Source organism: Thermobia domestica, chromosome 14 (genome assembly GCF_964235325.1).
Source record: "Thermobia domestica chromosome 14, izTheDome1.hap1.1, whole genome shotgun sequence".
NCBI lineage: Eukaryota > Metazoa > Arthropoda > Insecta > Zygentoma > Lepismatidae > Thermobia > Thermobia domestica.
Window position 1 is genome coordinate 131,523,322 of NC_137467.1, and position 18,105 is coordinate 131,541,426.

Here is an 18,105-nt window from a genome sequence, read left to right on the forward strand (position 1 = left end):
ATGGTATTATGGTGTCAATTTGGCAGATATCTGTAATTGCAATGAACTTTGGAACTGGCCTCGTATATTAAGTATTTAAATATTATTTCCCCCTTTTTATATTAATATATGTTGTAGAAAGAAGCTTCCTTTTCCCAATCATAAACAGTTTGTTTAGATCGACGGGGTGTAAAATGGTATTATGGTGTCAAGTTGGCAGATATCTGTAATTGCAATGAACTTTGGAACTGGAGTCGTTTATTATGTATTTAAATATTATTTGCCCCTTTTTATATTAATATATGTTGTAGAAAGAAGCTTCCTCTTTCTAATGATAAACAATTTGTTTGGATCGACGGGGTGTAAAATGGTATTATGGTTTCAATTTGGCAGATATCTGTAATTGCAATGAACTTTGGAACTGGCCTCGTATATTAAGTATTTAAATATTATTTCCCCCTTTTTATATTAATATATGTTGTAGAAAGAAGCTTCCTTTTTCCAATCATAAACAGTTTGTTTAGATCGACGGGGTGTAAAATGGTATTATGGTGTCAAGTTGGCAGATATCTGTAATTGCAATGAACTTTGGTACTGGCCTCGTATATTATGTATTTAAATATCATTTCCCCCCCTTATATTAATATATGTTGTAGAAAGAAGCTTCCTCTTTCTAATGATAAACAATTTGTTTGGATCGACGGGGTGTAAAATAGTATTATGGTGTCAAGTTGGCATATATCTGTAATTCAAAAGAACTTTGGAACTCGCCTCGTATATTAAGTATTTAAATATTATTCCCCCCTTTTTATATTTTTATATGTTGTAGAAAGAAGCTTCCTCTTTCCAATGGTAAACAGTTTGTTTAGATCGACGGGGTATAAAATGGTATTATGGTGTCAAGTTGGCAGATTTCTGTAATTGCAATGAACTTTGGTACTGGCCTCGTATATTATGTATTTAAATATCATTTCCCCCCCCCTTATATTAATATATGTTGTAGAAAGAAGCTTCCTCTTTCCAATGATAAACAGTTTGTTTAGATCGACGGGGTGTAAAATAGTATTATGGCGTCAAGTTGGCATATATCTGTAATTCAAAAGAACTTAGGAACTCACCTCGTATATTAATTATTTAATATTATTTCCCCCTTTTTATATTATTATATGTTGTAGGAAGAAGCTTCCTCTTTCCAATGATAAACAGTTTGTTTAGATCGACGGGGTGTAAAATGGTATTATGGTGTCAAGTTGGCATATTTCTGTAATTGCAATGAACTTTGGAACCGGCCTCGTATATTACGTATTTAAATATTATTTCCCCCTTTTATATTAATATATGTTGTACAAAGAAGCTTCCTCTTTCTAATGATAAACAATTTGTTTAGATCGACGGGGTGTAAAATAGTATTATGGCGTTAAGTTGGCATATATCTGTAATTCAAAAGAACTTAGGAACTCACCTCGTATATTAACTATTTAATATTATTTCCCCCTTTTTATATTATTATATGTTGTAGGAAGAAGCTTCCTCTTTCCAATGATAAACAGTTTGTTTAGATCGACGGGGTGTAAAATGGTATTATGGTGTCAAGTTGGCAGATATCTGTAATTCAGAAGAACTTTGGTGCTCACCTCGTATATTAATTATTTAAATATTATTTTCCCCTTTTATATTAATATATGCTGTAGAAAGAAGCTTCCTCTTTCCAATCATAAACAGTTTGTTTAGATCGACGGGGTGTAAAATGGTATTATGGTGTCAAGTTGGCAGATATCTGTAATTGCAATGAACTTTGGTACTCGCCTCGTATATTATGTATTTAAATATTATTTCCCCCTTTTTATATTAATATATGTTGTAGAAAGAAGCTTCCTCTTTCTAATGATAAACAATTTGTTTGGATCGACGGGGGGTAAAATAGTATTATGGTGTCAAGTTGGCATATATCTGTAATTCAAAAGAACTTTGGAACTCACCTCGTATATTAAGTATTTAAATATTATTTCCCCCTTTTTATATTATTATATGTTGTAGAAAGAAGCTTCCTCTTTCCAATGATAAACAGTTTGTTTAGATCGACGGGGTGTAAAATGGTATTATGGTGTCAAGTTTGCAGATATCTGTAATTGCAATGAACTTTGGAACTGGAGTCGTATATTATGTATTTAAATATTATTTCCCCCTTTTTATATTATTATATGTTGTAGAAAGAAGCTTCCTCTTTCCAATGATAAACAGTTTTTTTAGATCGACGGGGTGTAAAATGGTATTATGGTGTCAAGTTGGCAGATATCTGTAATTGCAATGAACTTTGGAACTGGCCTCGTATATTATGTATTTAAATATTATTTCCCCCTTTTTATATTAATATATGTTGTAGAAAGAAGCTTCCTCTTTCTAATGATAAACAATTTGTTTAGATCGACGGGGTTTAAAATAGTATTATGGTGTCAAGTTGGCATATATCTGTAATTCAAAAGAACTTTGGAACTCGCCTCATATATTAAGTATTTAAATATTATTTCCCCAATTTTATATTATTATATGTTGTAGAAAGAAGCTTCCTCTTTCCAATGATAAACAGTTTTTTTTTAGATCGACGGGGTGTAAAATGGTATTATGGTGTCAAGTTGGCAGATATCTGTAATTGCAATGAACTTTGGAACTGGCCTCGTTTATTATGTATTTAAATATTATTTGCCCCTTTTTATATTAATATATGTTGTAGAAAGAAGCTTCCTCTTTCTAATGATAAACAATTTGTTTGGATCGACGGGGTGTAAAATAGTATTATGGTGTCAAGTTGGCATATATCTGTAATTCAAAAGAACTTTGGAACTCGCTTCATATATTAAGTATTTAAATATTATTTCCCCCTTTTTATATTATTATATGTTGTAGAAAGAAGCTTCCTCTTTCCAATCATAAACTGTTTAGATCGACGGGGTGTAAAATGGTATTATGGTGTCAAGTTGGCAGATATCTGTAATTGCAATGAACTTTGGAACTGGCCTCGTATATTATGTATTTAAATATTATTTCCCCCTTTTTATATTAATATATGTTGTAGAAAGAAGCTTCCTCTTTCTAATGATAAACAATTTGTTTGGATCGACGGGGTGTAAAATAGTATTATGGTGTCAAGTTGGCATATATGTGTAATTAAAAAGAACTTTGGAACTCGCCTCGTATATTAAGTATTTAAATATTATTTCCCCCTTTTTATATTATTATATGTTGTAGAAAGAAGGTTCCTCTTTCTAATGATAAACTGTTTAGATCGACGGGGTGTAAAATGGTATTATGGTGTCAAGTTGGCAGATATCTGTAATTGCAATGGACTTTGGAACTGGCCTCGTATATTATGTATTTAAATATTATTTCCCCCTTTTTATATTAATATATGTTGTAGAAAGAAGCTTCCTCTTTCCAATGATAAACAGTTTGTTTAGATCGACGGGGTGTAAAATGGTATTATGGTGTCAAGTTGGCAGATATCTGTAATTGCAATGAACTTTGGAACTAGCCTCGTATATTATGTATTTAAATATTATTTCCCCCTTTTTATATTAATATATGTTGTAAAAAGAAGCTTCCTCTTTCTAATGATAAACAATTTGTTTAGATCGACGGGGTGTAAAATAGTATTATGGTGTCAAGTTGGCATATATCTGTAATTCAAAAGAACTTTGGAACTCGCCTCATATATTAAGTATTTAAATATTATTTCCCCCTTTTTATATTATTATATGTTGTAGAAAGAAGCTTCCTCTTTCCAATCATAAACTGTTTAGATCGACGGGGTGTAAAATGGTATTATGGTGTCAAGTTGGCAGATATCTGTAATTGCAATGGACTTTGGAACTGGCATCGTATATTATGTATTTAAATATTATTTCCCCCTTTTTATATTAATATATGTTGTAGAAAGAAGCTTCCTCTTTCTAATGATAAACAATTTGTTTGGATCGACGGGGTGTAAAATAGTATTATGGTGTCAAGTTGGCATATATGTGTAATTAAAAAGAACTTTGGAACTCGCCTCGTATATTAAGTATTTAAATATTATTTCCCCCTTTTTATATTATTATATGTTGTAGAAAGAAGGTTCCTCTTTCCAATGATAAACTGTTTAGATCGACGGGGTGTAAAATGGTATTATGGTGTCAAGTTGGCAGATATCTGTAATTGCAATGGACTTTGGAACTGGCATCGTATATTATGTATTTAAATATCATTTCCCCCTTTTTATATTAATATATGTTGTAGAAAGAAGCTTCCTCTTTCTAACGATAAACAATTTGTTTGGATCGACGGGGTGTAAAATAGTATTATGGTGTCAAGTTGGCATATATGTGTAATTAAAAAGAACTTTGGAACTCGCCTCGTATATTAAGTATTTAAATATTATTTCCCCCTTTATATATTATTATATGTTGGAGAAAGAAGCTTCCTCTTTCCAATCATAAACTGTTTAGATCGACGGGGTGTAAAATGGTATTATGGTGTCAAGTTGGCAGATATCTGTAATTGCAATGAACTTTGGAACTGGCCTCGTATATTATGTATTTAAATATTATTTCCCCCTTTTTATATTATTATATGTTGTAGAAAGAAGCTTCCTCTTTCCAATCATAAACTGTTTAGATCGACGGGGTGTAAAATGGTATTATGGTGTCAAGTTGGCAGATATCTGTAATTGCAATGAACTTTGGAACTGGCCTCGTATATTATGTATTTAAATATTATTTCCCCCTTTTTATATTAATATATGTTGTAGAAAGAAGCTTCCTCTTTCTAATGATAAACAATTTGTTTGGATCGACGGGGTGTAAAATAGTATTATGGTGTCAAGTTGGCATATATCTGTAATTCAAAAGAACTTTGGAACTCGCCTCATATATTAAGTATTTAAATATTATTTCCCCCTTTTTATATTATTATATGTTGTAGAAAGAAGCTTCCTCTTTCCAATCATAAACTGTTTAGATCGACGGGGTGTAAAATGGTATTATGGTGTCAAGTTGGCAGATATCTGTAATTGCAATGAACTTTGGAACTGGCCTCGTATATTATGTATTTAAATATTATTTCCCCCTTTTTATATTAATATATGTTGTAGAAAGAAGCTTCCTCTTTCTAATGATAAACAATTTGTTTAGATCGACGGGGTTTAAAATAGTATTATGGTGTCAAGTTGGCATATATCTGTAATTCAAAAGAACTTTGGAACTCGCCTCATATATTAAGTATTTAAATATTATTTCCCCAATTTTATATTATTATATGTTGTAGAAAGAAGCTTCCTCTTTCCAATGATAAACAGTTTTTTTAGATCGACGGGGTGTAAAATGGTATTATGGTGTCAAGTTGGCAGATATCTGTAATTGCAATGAACTTTGGAACTGGCCTCGTTTATTATGTATTTAAATATTATTTGCCCCTTTTTATATTAATATATGTTGTAGAAAGAAGCTTCCTCTTTCTAATGATAAACAATTTGTTTGGATCGACGGGGTGTAAAATAGTATTATGGTGTCAAGTTGGCATATATCTGTAATTCAAAAGAACTTTGGAACTCGCCTCATATATTAAGTATTTAAATATTATTTCCCCCTTTTTATATTATTATATGTTGTAGAAAGAAGCTTCCTCTTTCCAATCATAAACTGTTTAGATCGACGGGGTGTAAAATGGTATTATGGTGTCAAGTTGGCAGATATCTGTAATTGCAATGAACTTTGGAACTGGCCTCGTATATTATGTATTTAAATATTATTTCCCCCTTTTTATATTAATATATGTTGTAGAAAGAAGCTTCCTCTTTCTAATGATAAACAATTTGTTTGGATCGACGGGGTGTAAAATAGTATTATGGTGTCAAGTTGGCATATATCTGTAATTCAAAAGAACTTTGGAACTCGCCTCATATATTAAGTATTTAAATATTATTTCCCCCTTTTTATATTATTATATGTTGTAGAAAGAAGCTTCCTCTTTCCAATCATAAACTGTTTAGATCGACGGGGTGTAAAATGGTATTATGGTGTCAAGTTGGCAGATATCTGTAATTGCAATGAACTTTGGAACTGGCCTCGTATATTATGTATTTAAATATTATTTCCCCCTTTTTATATTAATATATGTTGTAGAAAGAAGCTTCCTCTTTCTAATGATAAACAATTTGTTTAGATCGACGGGGTTTAAAATAGTATTATGGTGTCAAGTTGGCATATATCTGTAATTCAAAAGAACTTTGGAACTCGCCTCATATATTAAGTATTTAAATATTATTTCCCCAATTTTATATTATTATATGTTGTAGAAAGAAGCTTCCTCTTTCCAATGATAAACAGTTTTTTTAGATCGACGGGGTGTAAAATGGTATTATGGTGTCAAGTTGGCAGATATCTGTAATTGCAATGAACTTTGGAACTGGCCTCGTTTATTATGTATTTAAATATTATTTGCCCCTTTTTATATTAATATATGTTGTAGAAAGAAGCTTCCTCTTTCTAATGATAAACAATTTGTTTGGATCGACGGGGTGTAAAATAGTATTATGGTGTCAAGTTGGCATATATCTGTAATTCAAAAGAACTTTGGAACTCGCCTCATATATTAAGTATTTAAATATTATTTCCCCCTTTTTATATTATTATATGTTGTAGAAAGAAGCTTCCTCTTTCCAATCATAAACTGTTTAGATCGACGGGGTGTAAAATGGTATTATGGTGTCAAGTTGGCAGATATCTGTAATTGCAATGAACTTTGGAACTGGCCTCGTATATTATGTATTTAAATATTATTTCCCCCTTTTTATATTAATATATGTTGTAGAAAGAAGCTTCCTCTTTCTAATGATAAGCAATTTGTTTGGATCGACGGGGTGTAAAATGGTATTATGGTGTCAATTTGGCAGATATCTGTAATTCAAAAGAACTTTGGAACTCGCCTTGTATATTAAATTTTAAATATTATTTCCCCCTTTTTATATTGTTATATGTTGTAGAAAGGACCTTGCGCTTTTAAAAAATATGGGCCTTATTTAAATCGGTGGGGTGTAAATTAGTGTAATGACGTGAAGTTTCGAGATATTCTGAAATGAAAAAAGTTTTGAAGTTTCCTGTTATGTAATTTATTTCAATAAGATTTCGTTTCTTAGTGTTCCTCTTAGTCGATATTAATCACTATCCGTTTGGAATTTGTGGTTATGATGGCGGGTTTGTTTGTTTAGTTTTGTGATAATTTATTTCTATTTGTACTGGCAACCCTGGTAGTTGTTGAATTGTCTGCGGGCAAACGTCTGCTAAAATCACCGCGGTTGTTACTGGATATCTGGACCTAGCAGACGTTTATAATTAAGCGATATGTGATTATCACATATCAGCACATGGACCCGAACGCGATTGTTACTGGGGATGTATGGTCTCCACATTGACCCCTGCGGTTGTTACTGTATTTTTATAGTTACGAGAATGGTTTTAGTTAACTTATGGATGGTCAGCACATTGATCCCAACGCGTTTGTTACTGGGCTTTCTAGTCCTATTAGATTGCTTTTAGTTGAGTGATGTATGGTCAGCACATTGATCCCAACTAAAATGTAAATCCGTTTCTAGGTCTATCATATGACCTTGGAAATTAGAGAGATCGCCCATTTTACACTATCACCGTCTGCTCACTGCACACTGATGTGCTTCTCCTTCTCACGCAGTACGGGCTTTGCCCTAACACACCACCACCAACAGCCTTGATTGTTGTCAGCTCCAGTTCCAGATAACTTCTGACGTGTTTCCAGCTCTAAAGGTGGCAATTAAATTTATATATATATATATATATATATATATATATATATATATATATATATATATATATATATATATATATATATATATATATATATATATATATATCCCATTTATGTATACATACACATTAGGCAGTTTTCTCACATTTATGTATGAAAAATTCTATCCGGCATATGACCACCCAAGGCTGCACGGCAATGAGCAATGCGTTCATTGAAATTTGCGATGACGCGTTCACAAACATCTGGTGTGATGCCGTTAATAATCCTCTTAATTTCATCCTTCAGTTGTTGTATTGTCTGTGGATCGTTCACGTACACTTTAGATTTCACAAATCAATAAAAAAAAAAAAAAAAGTCACAAGGGGTAAGGTCGCATGATCTGGCAGGCCATTCCTGATTTCCTCGGAAAGAGATAATTTTTTGAGGAAACTTTTCATTCAGCAGGCCAATTGTTTCATGGGATGTGTCTAGGGGTGTTCGATAAGGCTGAGGACCTATCGAACTTCGGGAGTGAAAATTTATCGAGTTGTCATCGGTTACTCGAAACCGTTCGAGTATTTGAAATTATCGAAGTTTCGGGTATTATCGAAGTTTCGGGTATTATCGAAAGTTCGGGTAGTATCAAAGTTTCGGGTACTATCGACATTTCGGGTATTATCAAAGTTTCGGGTATTGTCGACATTTAGAGTATTATCGAAGTTTCGGGTATTATCGACATTTCGAGTATTATTGAAGTTTCGGGTATTATCAAAAGTAGTAATAAACAGTTCGGTTCCTTCACCTCTCCAATGATTTCTTCTTGCAGCCAAACTAGTCAAACAACTTTTTTCATCTGATAAGTTATTGCAAAGTTGTATTTGTCGAAATCATATGTAAAATTATTTTTCTGCCTGCCCCGTTATTGGCGCAATCGGCAAAGTGACTATTAGTAGACTAATGGTGTCTTGGATTCCAACTCCATTCGGGTGATGCATGTTTTCTCTTCCTCTTTCTCTCTTCTGACAGACTGCTTAAACCTTGTACAGATCTATGGGGAAAAAAACTTTTTCTTCACTTCATTGCTAAGGAGAGAAGTTCTGCATATATGTAATACATATTATATACAACTATGATAACCTCGAATACATCTTTCTTTCAAACACTCTGATAATCCCGAACTTTTCTAAATATTCAAGCGACTCGACAAATGTGATCATATTGATTTATTTCTGTATTTGCTGCTTTCAAACCATTCGAGACTCTCGAACAGTTCGAGTGTCTCGAAGTTGTCTAATGTTTCTTACATTTCGAGTGCCTCGAACACTTCAAGAGTCCCGAACATTTCGGGAGTCTCGATCATTTCGAGAGTCTCTAATATTTCGGAAGTCTCGATCATTTCCAGAGTCTCGAAATTTCGAGAGTCTCAAACATTTCGGGAGTCTCGAAAGTTTGATAATTCGATAAAATTAAAATTCTTTATCGATGAAACGGTTTTGAAATTTTATCGAATTGTTATCGATTACTCGATTATCGGAATAGCTTTAGATGTGTCACATGTCGCACCATCTTGCTGCAACCAAAAATCGTCATTTTCAATTTCCATTTCATCGAAAACTGGGAAAAACCAATCTGAAATCACACGCAAATCTCGAACGGTTGCCGTGGGACTTTTCTTGTTTTTGTAATAACTTTTAATCACTTGGATGCGTTCCTTTGTTGTCAAACGCTCCATGTTGAAATAAACACCAACCAACAATGTTCACCACACAGGCTACTAATCGGAAGGATAGAGGATAACAAACATGGCAAAACCACGGCTGCCAACCGTCATATGACAAAATGGTGCGAAATTCAAATTCGTCCTTCTTTCCCGGTCTCTCTTTCTCTCTCTCTCTCTCTCTCTCTCTCTCTCTCTCTCTCTCTCTCTCTCTCTCTCTCTCTATATATATATATATATATATATATATATATATATATATATATATATATATATATATATATATATATATATATATATATATATATATATATATATATATATATATATATATATATATATATATATATATGATTGTGTGTGTGTGTGTGTTTGTCACTAAGGGAAAGAAAGACAAACAAAATCTTTCCATGTAACGTCCCAAGATTATACCCTTTAGGCTAAGGGAGGCAGATGATTTTGGTAAGTGAATAATGATGAAATAATTGGTGGAATCAGAATATGAGACTATCCCGAAAAAACACACGGACACGATGTTGGCCACCCCAAGCACTCTAGCACTGAGTCACCAGGTCCCCCAAAACAGAGAATTAGAGGATCTATCAATATAACTCGATGTTCTAAAATCTAGAATTCTATTCCTGTTGAATGATGATGACCATTACTATTATCTGTGGCGAGCTCACATACACGATTATCTACACCTGAGATCGTAGACTCATGTGTTCTGTTCTCTGTTTGCATTGTAGATGTTGCGTTTATGTTTTAATTCTCGTGTTCCTCCCTTGTTACCATGAAATTTGTCTGTTACAGGAAGTTAATCTTTTCAGTTAAATTGTAAGTTTAAAAGCTTTCAGACCATCAGATTTCGATGAATAGTGTTTATCTATTTGCTTCACAAAATAGAAACAATTCAATTAACTATATGAGACATAGCTATAGTTTGTAGTGAGGTCTGACTTGTCGCTTTGAAATAAACAAATAAAATTGAATTTTCCAATTTCACGCCCCACGTTAATGCCCTTTAGGATAAGGAAGACGGATGATTAAGGCAAATGAATGATGGTGGAATAGAGGAAGCGGGAGTGGCTTGAGAAAACTCACGGATGCGAAGTTGTCCACTGCAAACTTGCTTGGGCGGGGATCGATCCAGAAGCCCCACGCACCACAGGTAAGCGCTCTATCACTGAGCCACCGTCCCTTCCAACATGGTGAAAAGGAAATAGCGTACATTGATTAACTAATGGTCAATTAATAAGCTTTGGTTAATATCAGGGCCGTACCGTGAGGGGGGCGAGCGGGGCGTGGGCCCGGGCGCTGAAGTAAAGGGGCGAAAAATTCGGGAGAAAAAAGGAAAAAAAGATAAGAAAAATTGTTTGGAATATATGTATGGAGGCGCCGTCGTATACTCTCGCCTCGGGCGCTGATTTTCCATGGCACGGCCCTGGTTAATATCATTATTCCCGTTATGCGAATAAGAAAGAGAGGCAATTTAGGGGAAAGCAAATCAAAGTTTTCAATGAAAATTACATCCAGAATTATCAAAATACAAAGATCACACGCATTCACCTTTTCATACAAGAAAAGACCAGTTTTATTACTTCATATAATTTGTTTACTAGATATATTTTCTCATGTTAACATATTTTATAACCACTTGCAGAAGATGGTTCTTTGGTAATTCTACATGACAAATGCAATACAAAACATGGAAAACAAACATTTTCGCAACTATAGCCAATGGTAGAGAAGAAGAGATACAAAAGGCATACATAATTCGTTTATATAGCCTAACTGAAAGGCAAATATAGATAGCTACAAGCAATACTTCACCTCTCTTAGAAGGTAAATACAGACCTGGAGCTCTTATCGTTTGGTGCATTGCAATGTTGCCAAACGTATTTTGAGATGGAAAATATATATTTCTTCGGGTGTACATCAGGGCGAAGGGACGAACAGACAGACAGATGTCTAGACTCTCACTTTTCCGGTACCTATGGCCTATGAAACATTTATATTCATTGAAATGTCAAATTCATTTTTTTCATGATCACCTTACTTTCTTCTCTCCTGTCGTCGTTCGAAAGTAAAGACGTAATAACATAATGATCACAAATGGAATAAAACTGCATGTAAGCAAAAATAATTTTTGATACCACTATACTAAGGAGGTTGAGCTAGGTCATCCCATCCCCACTGTTATGCCACTGTATGAGACGATACATATTTATATGTACCTTCCTGTATAAACATAACTGACACATTTATACAATAACGCATAAACAAGAGTTTCGAAAAGAAAAAACTGGTTTTCATATTTTTTAAAAAAAGTAAAAGAAAAAATATTTAAAAAGTTGATGATCATGAGCATCCATGCGTGTTCCTGACATATATTATGAAAGCGCAATTTCAATTTGTGGTCCCTGCAGAAACATTTGCTGTCGGGTTCCCAAGAAAGCCGACTCGAGGACAGGTGTAGAAATTTCTTTTCGCCTTGCTTTTCTTCAAAACAGAACGCTTCTTTATACCTAGTCGGGCAATGGGGAGAGAGATGGGCAATCCACCACAGTATAAGTGGAAAAAGCGTTGAGTTGAGTTTTCCTCCAGTAGATGTCAGCAGCTGTCAACTACAAGAAGACGGAAAATAGGAAACCCGTTTCACTAATTCTAATATAACTTGCACCACAGGAAATCTACGATAACATTAATTTCTAATACACAAATGTAACTACGTATACTGCACGCCTCTCTTATGCCAATAGATGCCGCTAGCGTGCAGGTAATTTGCAGATTTAAAACGGTTTTAACTATTTAATTATAACTTAAAAAACTGGATTGTTTCAATTTAATTATTTGATAATTATGAAACTTTTCTGTCAACAAAAATTTTAACCGACTTCAACATACCATGCGTTGAGACAGAGGTGCCCACAATGGGGGGGGGGCTATGACGCAAACTGCGTCATTGAAATATTTGGGAGGGTTAAAAATCTATATAAATATGTTTGAGGGGGTGTAAAAATTAATCGAAAAGAAGATTTTTTTCATGGAAGAACACCTACGGATAGACAATTGGGGGGGGGGGGTGCGTTATGGACATAAGAGGGGGTGGGCACCACTGCGTTGAGATATTTCGTGTCTAGCTTCAAAGATTACCATCAGATGCTGAAGAACTTTATATGGGTCTAGGGGAAACAGTGGCTCAGTGGTAGATCGCATACCTCTGTTGCGTGGTGTCCCTGGTTCGACCCCCGGACATGTAAGTTTCTGGTGGACAACATCGTGTCCGTGGATTTTCTCGCGGTACTTCCGTTTCTTCGCACATTCTCATTCCACCAATTTACTTGCTTTAATCATAGCCTAAAAGGCATAATCATATGAAATTAAAGTGAAACATTTCATTTCATTTTTATTGTAAGACTAAAGTAGTGACTATATAGTACCGGTACTGAGGATTCTTGCTGCCGTTTTAGGTGTTGACTGGCCTAACTAACTCTTTCATTAAATTCTAAAATTTCGCGACACAACTTATGGAACTGCGGGACACATTGGTTGGGTGCACATCTCAATAATCGACAACTCCATCATAAAACATACAGACTTTTTTCTTTGGTCCGACAAAAATATAGACCTATGTATTATTACGGACAAAACTGTGTCTTTTACAGGCAGCCTCAGATATGACCACGAACAATGTTCTTTCCCTCAACGTTTTAGTAGCCTCTTCGCAAAGTTTAGGAATTATTCTCACTTGATTCATATTAAGGACAGAAAATACTTTCCACAATTTGAAAATAAATCTGTGATGGAGTGCAGTAGACAGAATATCCCTTCTTCAAAATAGCTGTTTATCAAATTAATGATTCCACGTAGAAAATCGCAGATGAATTTGACATTCTCTTCTTATTCCACAATAAGTTATTCAATCTATATACAGTATATATAAATGAAAAGTCACTATGTTTGTGACTTAATAATTTTTGAACCATCCGACCGATCTTGATCACATTTTAAATATAGATGAAATTCATGCCTGGGATGGTTTTTGTCATTTCACTTTGACAGCACAGCTTAAGGGGGGAGGAGAAGGAGATATTTAAAAATGATCGAAAATGACCGATATTAGTGCCGAATCCATAGTTTCCGAGGTCGCTGAAACAAACAGATGACACTTCCGATGCAATTTAAATTCAAATTCAGAACTTTATGTCCAAAATGAAAGGTATTCTCCCCGTGCGAAGAACGGATTTTCTGGTAGTATTTAATAATGACGTTCTTTGTTCTTATTGCGTTATATCAATACAATCAATATGCAAATTAAGGAATTTTTACAGAGGTGTGTGACGTGTACTGAAATTATCACATGTCCAATATATTTCCCAACCTATACTAACAGAACTCCCAGTAATACTTTTGTTTCTTTACAGGGGTAATATCCTCCCCTCTAGTAACTCAAACATTGAGTACAGTATTTAGATATTGCCTTAAAGCCCCGGAAAATGCTTATTTCTTTCCACACTTCTTTAAGGTATGCAGAAACATTGTACTTCGTAGTGCACATCATGTTAAACAATTTTATCACAATGGTTGATAGTGCTTAAAGTGCTTATTCTGGGGAAATTGTTTTGCTTATCGATTTTCAATTAAAATTACATATTTTACTAAAAAATGCCACATTAAAAGTTCATATTTCAGTCGTATGCACTAGAGACCTGCACGGGCCGGGCTTGGGCGGACCGACTCTATTATTTCTTTGGGCCGGGCAGGGCTGGGGCCGATTAATTGCAATTCTTTAATAATTATTGACATTCATTGAACGATAATTAGAATAAAGGCAAACGTTGAAGAAGTGTACTCGTGAAAAATGTTACAAAATGAAACTTCGAAAATTTATCAGGCCCGGGCCGGGTTTGGGCCAAGAATTTTAAAAAAAACTTATCGGGCCGGGCCGGGCTCGGGCCGAAAATCTCCAAAACTTTTCGGACCCGGGCTGGGCCGGGCCTACGTACACTCGGGCTGGATTGGGCTCGAGCCGAAACATTCGGCCCGTGCAGGTCTCTAGTGTGCACTGCCGTTACTATCAGTGATTCCATATTTTTCGCACTACATGAATAATGACTTCTCCTCAAGGGAGCCCATGTTGTGGTTTCCAAGGGGGGGCAAGTATAAGCGACGTTTCAAAAATAGTTTCAAATTTTGCTGTAACTAATGTAAAAATTCTATTGGATTTTCGATATTCTGAAGTAAAATTTCCTCTAGGGGGGGGACGAGCGCCCCACCTTGCCCTCCCTGCCCCATCAGGATTCTGCCGCCTATAGTCGGACAATTTGTCCATGCCGACCAGATGCCGCGGTCGGATTGCCGGCGCCGGACGCCGGCATCTTTCAGCGCGATTTTCGACCGCGACGAATAGTTGCCTTGGCGAGCGGTCGGCAAACAGACGGAAATGAGCATTAAATGCGCCGGCACCGCCGTCGGAAAGTTGTCTTGCCGAGCAGTCGGCAAGCAACCGTAAAGGCGCAGTAAATGAGCCGGTGCCGCCGTCGAAAAGAGGCCGGCATAAGGAGTCGTCTGAGGGTCGGAAAGAGGCCTTTCCGATTGTTTTACCGGCTCTGACGGTCGGCAACAGTCGGCAAAGAGTCGGCAAAGGGAATTTTACTTGACGATTTTCAACCGCTTGCCGCCTCGGCAAAAGGTCGGCAACTTTGAACAAGTAGATCATCGTGCCGCCGCGGACGGTGCCGGCTGCCTCCGGCGGCCCACCACCGTCGACGGCGGCAATCCATCTTTCCGACCGCGACGTCCTGATGGGGTGATAGGCGCCCTTACGAGCCTTCAACTGTTTTCTCATATAGGATAGTTAGGAGAAGCTAACTATCCTATATGAGAAAACAGTCGAAGGCTCGTAAAAGATTCCTTGCAACATTCACTTCTGATTTGTAGAAGAAATTTTAGTCGCACTATTGTCCTCAGGGATTTACGGTTGTCGAACTTGAGATTGTTGGCGAGCGAGCCATCTGTAAGTGGGAGAACACCGAAAATTCAATGCTGCATCAGAAATCGCAGAAGGCCTCAGACAAAAAGCGGAACATGTACTTTTACTGATATTTTTGAGTAAAATACGAAGTGTGTTCAAAACGAAACCGAACTTTTGAAATAGCGCTCCAATCGGCAGAGGGAGCGCGCTGCGGCTATTGGGCGCACCTAGCGGTTAGTTTCGACAACAAATTGCCATTTATCTCGTTTCGCTATGACCTATGACCAACGAGCTGGAAGGGGGAGGGGGTGAACTATGCAGGGTTTACGAAGGAGAGCGAAAGATAAACAAGACTGGAAACCACTACGTAGAATGAATTAAAAAAAAAAAGCATACCTGGATTATTCCTTCGAATATTAGTTCAATTGTACGAAAAACATTTAACTGAAAATATTCATAAAAAAAACAACAAGTAGAATAGACCTATACTCTCACACAGAGACACATGCAAACAACGGCATCGACTTTCCAAAATTTCTGTGGGTGCATATCGATGGTGGGATATGTTATACAGGGAAGTCTCTATATTTTTTAGTTGATTTCCTTTTAGTTAAAGTCTTCTATGAATACGGTCACAAAGGGCGGTGCTGTAATAAAGTGAAATAGTATACCGGGTATACGGGTTGACACCAGTGTCCAAGGTTTAGGACAAGTTATTGTAATGAATATTCTCAACATTTATAATCGTAACGTCAAATTTATTCTTTAAACAACTGACATGATGCACAATGATTGCAAGAGGCAATGACATTATCAACACGTTACTAAAAGAAAACACCAAAAAATCCTACAAATTAAAATAAAATCAAATAATCTTAAAACCAAATAATTTAGGACTAATTTGATCTTATTACACCATATTTGGACTCTTTGTAGATCCTATTGAACTTTCCCGCAGTCATCAATTGAACTTACTTTGGAGTATAATTTGAGATCATCAGCAAAGAAGAACTTGAGAAGTTTTAATACACAGAGGAATATCATTAATAACAAGAAGAAACAATAGGGAACCTAGATTAAATCCTTGAGGGACTCCCGATAGAGTATTGAACTTGACAATTACCAGCAATGTAAAACATCGTCTAGGATTATTCAACTGGAACTCTATCTAGCCCTCTGTGAGAAAAGTTTTCTTTTTAATCATGGAATTTAATATTTGTATCATTATTTGTATATTCTATGCTATTACTATGTTGATGTGTATCAAGTTCAAAATAAACAAGAATAGCACTCGATTTCAATAATTCAAAACCATGTTTTCATTAACTTTTATGTTTAACTGCAAAAGCCATTCACTTTAGAAACTGACATAATACTAACTTCTTTTATCTTACATTATGATCTTATATTTAATTCTAGGAGTAGAGAATAAACTCTGGTTGTTTCTCATAACACACTGGGCAGGGGAAGGGCACCTTGGAATTCCCGCCCCGGGCGCTTACAACCAACGCGACAGCCCTATTTGAACCAACACATTTGAAATTAATTATGCTTTAGAGGTTTGAAATTTTAATTAGAATTTAAACTAGAGGTTTATTCCTATATTTTATTTTATTTCTATCAAAATAAAAATATTGTGGGTCCACAGCACCCGCAACACTATTTCTGTGGGTGCTGGAGCCCCGGAGCGCATGCATGCAAACACTTCCAACCAAATAACTTTCACAGATTACCTTTCTTTTCTTTTCTTATCCTTTTCATTTGTTCTTTTCTCACTAATATGCACCTTTTTGAAGAGGAGCTTTTTTCACCCGAGCCCTTCTGACACGGGGCTGTTTCAACCCTTTTTCATTTTGATGCAGGGCCGTTAAAGAAAACAAACAGGGCATAAATTTTGTACATGAATAAATTTACAAACAAAGACGAGAATAATTTCGAGACCAGATGAGACGAGAAAGAATTCTTTGAGGAATAGAGACGAGACGACAATTCAACAAAATGTTGCGTGACGAGACGAGAAAATCTTTTTTTCGTCTTGTATCAAAACTAGGTGGAATAACGTTATATTTTTTTGAAAACGGTCGAGCGTATACTTCCAACGGATTCTAACATTATATAACTTTATTATTATTATTATTATTATTATTATTATTGTTATTATTATTATTATTATTATTATTATTATTATTATTATTATTATTATTATTATTATTATTATTATTATTTTATAAATATATATAGTATTAATCAGAGCTGGATTAATCCATCTGGGAGCTTGGGGCTAGAATAAAATATGTGGCCCCTGCTGACTTCATCTAATACATTTCTGTGAAAGTACGGTAGGAAAGTTAAGGGAATATGTTTCATAGTTTTGGCAATATTTTATTTGATGATGATGTTTGTACTTTCATGATTCTTTTTAAATAGTTAGTTGAGATTTTGACCAGAGTGGTGGCCCCAGTCCATCTGGAGACCCGGGGCTATAGCCCTCCTAAGCCCCTCCCTTAATCCGGCCCTGGCATTAATAGTGGTAGTTAGTATTAGTATTAGTAGTAGTAGTAATAGTAGTGTATAGCACACAGAGTTGAATGAGGACTTGTTCAATTAATTTATATTTTAAGACAATAACATGAATTAA

General features: G+C 35.3%; 1 long non-coding RNA gene across 1 annotated transcript in view; it reads left to right on the plus strand.

Annotated features, from left to right (window-relative positions):
* The window catches only part of LOC145670718 (uncharacterized), a 331,423-nt gene extending 314,949 nt beyond the window's left edge, over nucleotides 1-16,474 (plus strand). Inside the window, exon 3 of the long non-coding RNA XR_014128392.1 lies at nucleotides 16,404-16,474. This is a non-coding gene — a long non-coding RNA (uncharacterized LOC145670718). The remainder of the gene's footprint in view (nucleotides 1-16,403) is intronic.
* The last annotated feature ends 1,631 nt before the right edge of the window (nucleotides 16,475-18,105 follow it).